The following is an 8,691-nucleotide window of genomic DNA, read 5'->3' on the forward strand; positions in this document are numbered from 1 at the left end:
TAATAGTTACAAGAAAATAAAATAAAATATAAAAACTCATGTTTGTTGATACCCAATTTTTTCCTACGTATTTTTATACTCAAAATACTTTCAAAATAGCATGTGTATGCATATATAAGCATGCCCAATTGTTTTGGTATTTTTCCGAATTTTTAAAGATTTTTAAAACCAATTTATTGTCTATTTTAGAAGTGCAAAAGCCAGTAATTATTTCCAAAATTATCATTCTCATATTTATACCAAAATATAGTTAAGGTGATATTTGTATATTTTTTACAAATTTATTTGGTATTTTAAAGCTAAATTACATATAATCGCAATTATAGCCTACTTTACGATTAATAGCGTTTTACAATTATAGAATTATTTCCAGCATTTTTAGATTAATATTTATGTATTATTAATTGGTTCAGTGCTTTTAATTTTCTTTTAAGAGTATTTTATTATTTTTATAAAATAAATAGGGAAAAATGGCTATTTAATATATAGCCAAATTGGCTTTCAATTTTAGCCCAAAATCAAACCCCAATTCCACCCAACTGAACGACCCAATAACCCGACCCATACCCTTTCCTATCATACCCAAACCCGGTCCTCATTTAACCCGTTTAATCCCAATCGTTGATCTTTTAGATCAACGGCTCCCCTCATCCCCTTCCTTTTCTAATTCAAACGACCCCTTTACCCTACCTCATTTCTCACCAACCTCCGCCTCTGAATGCTCTCCACCCTCAAACTCTCTTGAAGGTTCTTCAGAACCCTAGCCATATCCGACCCCTTTGCAACCGCACTTTCACCGAAATCCATGGCTTCTCAGGCCATGGATGGCCTGTACTCACCCTCCTCCACTATTAAACTATGGGTGTTCGAAGTTTCGAGGTCCGACCTCGATGGTGTACTTTCAGATCTCTATAGATCCAAGGTTCTATGGCCTCTCTGGCCTGGCTCCGACGTATTCAAGCATCAGAAGCCTATTTCTGACCTCATCCGACCTAGATCGGACCTTCTTCCAAGCCTCTCTCATTTCTAGGGTTTCTCTGAAACCCTAAGCCATTCGAGGTTTTTCTCTGGTTGTTTTCTTATATCTATGCTACATCTATGTTCTACTGGAGTTTTGAAACGTTTTCCTCAATCTTCTTTCAAAATTTGTTTCTCTTCGATTTAGGGTTTCTGAAAAAATCTTAAAATGTTTTCTGACTCTTCTTCTTCTTTTTCTTTGTGTGAATATGTCTATGCTATGTTTGTATGTTCTCTTTTTCTACCTAGCATGTTCTTCTCCCGTATCTCTATGTTGCCTTATTTTGCATGTTCTTCTATTGTGCTCCGTTCTTTCTTCTATTGGTTTCTATATCATGCTTTCACACGTTTATCTTATGTGTTCGTTTACCCCTGTGTTCCTTTACTGTATTTTCTACTAAGCTCTTAGTTCTTATTTGCCTTCTTCTGGACTTTGTTTGAGTTCTTTCTAAACATGTTTCATCTACTGTTTCCTTAAGTTTATACTACCTCTTTATCTTCTGAACTTGTTTAAGTTCCAAGCTTTTCTTAAAACATGTTCTTTATGCTTCAAATCAGCTTTTTCACTATATTTGTTTCGAACCTGCTATTTTACCTATTTGTTTTCTCATGAGTTTCTGAAAGAGACCTCTGAGCATGTTTCAGTTATTTGTCTTCTCGTCTCTACATCTTATTCGAGTTGAAAACCCTAGGATTTGGGGTTTTTGGCGAGTTTGATCTTGTGCTTGGACTAGGGTTCTATTATAGAACCCTGGATTCTCTCAAACTAAGTTTGAGTCTATGTACTGAATTTGAGCCTCTTTGTTTATGACTCTGAACTTTTCTATAATAGATTCTTTCTACTGATTTCACAAGAGCATGACAATCTTTCTTTCCCGTGTCTGTATGCTTTTATATGTGACGAATCTTTCTTCAAAAGGGTTTTCAAGCTAGTGATTGATTCAGAATTCCTGTTAAAAAGGTCTAATTGATTGTTTGCTGATTTTCCTTAAGTTAAAAACTTTCCCCTCTTTCTGTCTTGGTTCATTCATACAAAATCTTTGATTTCTGATTTCTTGGCTGTTAATTGATTTTCTTTCCTTAAATGTTACAACCATGTATTGTCAAGACCCTGTCCTTAAATAGCCTTTATGTATTTACCCCTTTTGTGCTACTTTGAAAAGTTTTTAATTCAATTCTTTCCTTAATTACCTTCTACCCGTTTGAAATCAAATCCCTTAACTGAAGGAAAATTCTATGTGATTGATTGCAAGTTATTTTCTTACCTTTCTTACTTGTTTCTCTGCACTATAAAAGGGGCTACCCTTCCGCACTTTTAAGACACGGACAATTCAATATTTTTACAACACACTTCGAATTGCATACTCTTACACACACACACACTCTCAATTTAGCACTTTGCACACATAATCTCACAACTCTCTTCTAAGATTTTCTGACTATTTGCTTGCAATTTGGCTTACAAAACTTCTGCTTTCACTTATTTGTTTCCCTGAAACTGATATGTCCTAATTTTGATTCCAGCATCATCCCTATGTGTTTACTTCACATCTTCAAGCTTATTGTTTACTTTATTGTTCATATGCTGCTGTTTGCTTTACTTTCTTGCGAATGCTTGATCCCTATACCTTTACCCTCTATGTGTTTGTAAATGGGGATTCGGGGCATGGCAACATGAGTTGTTGTCCATGAACTGAATTTTAACCCCAAGTAAAAAGTGTCAGTATGTTTTATTGCTGATCATATCCTTTGCCCACTTTTCCTTTGTCTACTGTTTCTGTTATGAATCCCCTACCCTTACTCCCTATGTATGCTGAGCCTGGCTTTCAATAAGCCCTAACTCCTCAACTTGAAATGACAAGTTGGTAAGGGGTGTGCCAGTACTTCAAGTTGCTTGGCATGACCACCAGCTTATCACTCCCTTTCCCCTGCACTTGCAACTACTCTTAGATTTTAAGTTCTGCCCCCTCCTATGAGCCTTGCTTTGGGACCTTGAGTTCCCTCTGAACTTGGACATTTGAGGGCTGGCCCTTCCGCACTGCACTATGTCCTTGATTCTAAAATATATTTGGGGTGTAAGCATTGCTCGGAGCCCTTTGAGACTCTTGGGAACTTTGACACATCCCAAATAAGAGAAAGGCTTTGGAACTTGACCTTTGGAGTTGGTTTACTTCATGCTTCAGACAGAAGTCTGAATCAGGCTCTCCTTGGTTGGGATTTTAGCTTTCTGATGTAATTTTATTTTACTTTTCTTTATTCATTCTGGGTTGTAATAATTTGTAATAACTTATGGGATTTTAGTGAAAAGGGGAGGGTCACTCATGTATGCATAAGGGTAGACATCATGCTCATTAGGTCTTTAATTCTGCAAATCATGGCAAGTTCGGCATTTCAGAATCTTAGAAATCCCGCTTTAGGTTCTGCACTTCTATATTTTCATATAAAAATCCTGTTTCAAATTCTGCACTTCCGCATTTCATATGTAGAAACCATGTCTATAGGCTTCTGCACTTTTGCATTCTTAGAAATCCTGTCTATAGGTTTCTGCATTTCATACATAGATACCCTGTCTATAGCTTCTGCATTTCATACATAAATATCATGTCTATATCTTCTGCATCTCATATAGAGACCATGCTTATAGGTTTCTGCATTTCCGCCTATCATATAGAGAACATATCTGCAGAGTTTCCTGAATTCTGCATATGCATTTGTCTTTAGGCAAACGTGTATATAGGTTTAAATAACAATCAATATTTTAGATGTCATGCCTATAGGACTTCTGCACTTCTATAAACGTTTAAAATCAGTAACACTTAGAAATCATGCTTACAGGAGCTGTTAATTAACTTGAACCACCTATTCGTCTAAAATTAGTAGCAATAACGCGTAAACACCTGCAGAACTTATGCTTTTTGTAACTAACAAATCTTTTCTGCAATCAGTTTGCTCTCTTTGTTCTTTTCTGAAACTAATAGATATCATGCCTATAGGTTCTGTTTAACGCCTAGGCAAGCCTTAGGGTAAAAATTTATAATTGCATCAGTCTTTGACAATTCCAACCAGTAGGCAGGTCTGATTCGGATTTCTTATCTGAAATATGTAATAAATCAGTCTTCCTCACGCATTTTTAAGTTTAATTCAGACCTAATCAGTACATGCAAGACATGCTAAATAATCTGCTGCTTTGAATGAGGAGGCCTGCTTGAGCCTTAACTGCTATTTATTTTCCCCTTTAATTGCTATTTGTTATTGCTTGTCGCCTAGATTTTTATCCTTTTGAAAACTCTGGAAAAAAACCCCCAACTCCCTCCCCTTTAGGATTAGTAGTCTCATATGCCTCCGGGACTGATAGGATTGGGACGGATAATAGCACGCAATAAGTAACGATACCATTCCACGCTTTAATACCTTAACGGGGTGGGAAAGGTAGATATGGATATGATGGCCGGTGCGCTAATATCACCTGCGACCCCTCTTTTGAGGAGTGATTGTTGGATATTGCATTGATGTGATCCATATTAATCATAAACCTAGAACCCCCCTCACTTTATGTGCTTTCATCTCTTCTTGTAAAACTATTCAAATCTTTTTTTTTCATAAATTTTTGCCCTCTCTACTTACCTTCGAAAGTTTTCAACCTAATTGCAATGTTATATGCGAATCCTTATTTGAGCCTTGATTGTTTGCTTGTAAAGTCACAATTGTAATATGGCCGGGAACCACACTAGTAGATCTTGAGGGGTGCCTAACACCTTCCCCTCGAAATAATTTCTAGCCCTTACCCGTACTCTGGTTTTCCAACTCAAACTCTTCTAAAAAGTGTCCTAATGCACTATAATCATTAGGTGGCGACTCTTCAACTGCTAAACCCAATTCTCGAAAGGGAATAGAGTTGTCCTCCCAATATCGTATACCCGATTTCGACTCCACATTAGAAAAAGGAGGCGTCGACAATGTTTTGCATTCTAAATAAGTTTTTAGTTAAAATTATATTGGAATGGGTTTTCTATTTTCTATTCAAAAGTAGGTTTTGCAATATGCAAATGTCTCGCATTCACTGGTTTCACGTGAACATGGATTTTAACCCTATATATACATACGTAAGATACCCTCCTTAACCTTTATATTGTAGCTCTCCTTAAACCCTACCGATATATACCATTACTATTTTATAGGAATGGCAATTGGGGCGCGGTAGGGCGCGGCGCGGCAGGGCAAACACTAAATGGGGCGGGGCAGGGGAACATATAAATGGGGCAGGGCGGGGCAAGGCAATCCATCGTATCATCTTGTATACCTTAAATAATTGATGAACTTTTAAACCTGCAGTCGATGCATCTATAAAGATTGAAGTCATAATATGACCAAACCATCTCGAGCAACCTTATTTCATTTTATTAGGGAGAAACACCCCCCACCCACCACCCACCCCGAAAAAAAAAATCACTAACTAGCCTAAAGGAAATATCAAATATAAATCCACTTTCCCTTTCAATTTGTAGTCTCCTTGAAGAATCAGAAGGAAAAGCAGAATAGAACAACATTTTTCGAATAAATGTTGTTTCGTTTCTTTGTCACTAAACCCAATAATGTAATAACATAAGCATTTGTTTATCAAGTATGGCGCAATTGCTAGCTACTTTAATATTTTAATTATGTATATATATAGTCAAATACATAGCCACGTACACAAAATCTGACATATTCAAGTACATATTTATCAATTTATGAAAGAAAAGAAAACATGGACAATAAAAAAAAGTAAGGAACGAATTGGGCCTCAAACTACTTAATGGCCCACTAATGAGACTAAGGGCTGGCCTACAACCTGCCCTGCCCCATTAAGATTCTTCAAAAATGTAGTTGTGCCCTGCCCTGCCCCGTTTAGTATTTGCCCTGCCCATACCCGCCCCGCCCTGCCCCAATTGCCATTTCTAGGAAGAACAAAACAATACTAAGCCATCCAATGTACAAAAAAATATTGAAAATTCTGAAAGTCTATGTGAGGAATTACTAGTAAATATACCTGGGGTCATTCTCATGTTTGGTGTGTTCATAGGTTTCATTATTTTCCTTATCAAAACTGATAGAGCAATGGTTGAAAATCATCACCAATTTTTAACTAAAGAAATCACAACTACTAACATTGATAGTTCTTCATCCCTTTCTGCTCAAAACTTGATTATCAATATCGTTGTCGAAACTCGTGCCCCTCACGAAGTTGAGTACAAAAGCGCAGTGGTTTCAGTTTCCTACAAGGGAGATATTCATCAACAGAAAAGAGAGTGTACGACAGTACAAGTGACTTTTGATAATTTGCCTGACAAGATAAGGGGCGATGATAGATTTGCTAAGGTGATGTGAGTTCGTTTTGTGGAGATGTGAAGATCCACAAATTTTCAAAGAGATGATCCAACAAAATACATTACAATTGATCTTGTTAGCAGATGCGGATCCAGAATTTAAAGTTTATGAATTCCTGTAGTAATCTCAAATAATAGAGTATATAATAATAATTTGGTTCACAATTAGTTATTTATAGATATTTAATGTATTTTTTTAATTAGAAATACAGGGTCTACGCAAAAATTACTAGTTTCCCAAAAACCCATATATTATACTCTAGATCCGCCACTCCTTGCATGTTAGCCTTATTTTCACTAGATACTATATGTTCATGTTCTCTATATTTAAATCCTATAATTAATAATAAGACATCTTTTGAGAATGTGAATTGAGATTATATTGCAGTTGGAAACTACTTTTAATGTCTTCCTATGATTTTAATATGAGAATGCTTATTATTTTCACAGAACTTGCTCTTGTACAATTGTTATTTTTGCTAATTTTTTTTGGTGGAAATAAAGCTTATTATTCAATCATCTAGAACCAAAACACATACAATTGTTCGTATCATTCTTTTTCTTATCCTTTCCTGCCCTTTCTATACCCCTATCATCTTCCTTTATTTTCTATCTATATAATTATATACATTTTGTGCCTGTTTCCTGCAAACTACTTGTATAGTCTCTCAATCCAGCTCATCTCTTTCTGTCTCTTCTTTTTCTGTATAACTTCCAAACATCTATGTTTACATGTGTATTGTATTTGTTTCAGTACTGTTTGAGGTCTTGGTACTTTCTGCAACCAGACTGCTTCATTTCTGGCTCTCCAAATGTGGTATGTGACTGCTGCAACCACTGCATTTGTGAACGATCTTCCTATTTTCCCTTTGGCTACTCTGTTCTAAAGGTGTCTAACGGACCAGGTTGACCCATAACCGGACCGACCCAGACCGGTTAAAACTGGAACCGGACCGGCCCGGTACATAGGGGGCCGGGTGGGGCTGGGTAAGAGGGGTAGATGGGGTTGGTCCGTTTAAATTTTGGTAACGGTTAACCGGACCGGTCAAACCCGGTCCACGTGAACAGTACCGTGTACCGGTTAAACCGGCCTGGCCCGGTACAACCTTTTTTTTTTGTTTTTTTAATTTTTTGAATTAAGTGGGGCCCACTAACCGTTGGCAACGGTTAGACCTGGCAGGGATCCGTTGCCCAACGGGTTAATTGCATTAATAGCCTCTTTTTCTTTAAAATTTAACCTTTTTTCAATTTACAAAATTAACCTTCTCTAAAACTATAAATACACCCCCTCTTCTTCATTTCTTCACTCAACTCTCATTTCTCAATCTCAATTTCTCTCATTCTCTCATTCTCCAATTTTCAAGATTTCAAGTCTCAATCTCAAATTCTCAAATCTCAATTCAATTTAAATCATGTCTCGTACTTCTAGAGTGCGCTCATATGTTTGGCAACACTTTGAGGTGGTAGAAGAAAATTAAGAATGTCAGAAAGTAAAGTGCAAGAACTGTGGTCAAGTCTTAAATTTTCGTTTAGAGTCTGGCACAGGCAGTTTAAGGAGGCATATAAAATATTGTCTTGAGCGTTCTCCGGAAATTCGTATTTAAGATTTTAAGACAATTTGTGTTATTTTAAAATTATTAGACGTATTTATGCTTAATGTTTTAGTTTGTTAGATTAATTGAAGTATTGTTAATTTATTATGCATGAAAATTTAGTTTTACTATTTTTTGTTAATTTACTTTTTAAATGCAAACTTTAATTTTGAATTTTGAAATAAATGTAGCACTTGCAATTTATATTAATACTTTTGTATTAATATAACTTGTAATCTTTAAATTAATACAAATTATTAATATAACTTACAATAGTTATACAAAATATAAAAAAAATTAAAAAATACACTAAACCCGGCCCGACCCGGCCCCTTAACCTGTAACCCTTACGATTCAATTTTTACCCGGATGAACCCGAACCCGTTAAACTCGTTAAGCCACAACCCGTAACCGCCCCGGACCGTAACCCGTACGGGTCCAAAAAATAGCAACCCGGCCCGGCTCACCCGTTTAACACATATACTCTGGCCATTCTTCTCCATGTACCTGTCACCTTTGTGTTCTTTATATTCATCCCAAGCCATTTAAGCACCTCTTCTAAACACATCTTAGAGAATACGCATTCAAAGAATAGGTGGTCAATCGATTCTGCTTGTCCGGCACATAGCATACATTCACTGTCTTGTGTAATCCCCATTCTTAGTGTTCTATCTTTTGTCAATAGTTTCCTATGCATTGCAAGCCAACAAATGAAA

Source organism: Nicotiana sylvestris, chromosome 11, assembly GCF_000393655.2.
Source record: "Nicotiana sylvestris chromosome 11, ASM39365v2, whole genome shotgun sequence".
Taxonomy (NCBI): domain Eukaryota; kingdom Viridiplantae; phylum Streptophyta; class Magnoliopsida; order Solanales; family Solanaceae; genus Nicotiana; species Nicotiana sylvestris.